Genomic DNA, 362 nt, shown 5'->3' with positions numbered 1-362 from the left:
CAAGGATAGGATAGATTGTGCTTATATTATATAACCCTTTTTTCATAATATTCGATCACTTTCCGTGAGCTATTCATGAGATGAGAGGTCAACATGAATATGTGTAGTGGAAAAAAGATTCTGTGGTAAGACGAAAATCTTTATCTTTTGTTTTCCCAGTATCTGATAACTAGAAAACAGACAAATTTCATGATAGGCTTATATGTCTGAGAAGCGATATATTTTTTTCTGTGCATAATATGTTTCATAGTTATAAAGCCCATGAAATTATGGTATTTAGTACGTCAATAATTCTATAACTATCTGTTCTAAACACTTGCAAATAATCGCAGAATATAAGTAGGGAAAGGAGGATAGCCATT

This window comes from Penaeus monodon, chromosome 32 (assembly GCF_015228065.2).
Source record: "Penaeus monodon isolate SGIC_2016 chromosome 32, NSTDA_Pmon_1, whole genome shotgun sequence".
Classification (NCBI taxonomy): domain Eukaryota; kingdom Metazoa; phylum Arthropoda; class Malacostraca; order Decapoda; family Penaeidae; genus Penaeus; species Penaeus monodon.
Note: the sequence above shows the minus strand (reverse complement) of the source record.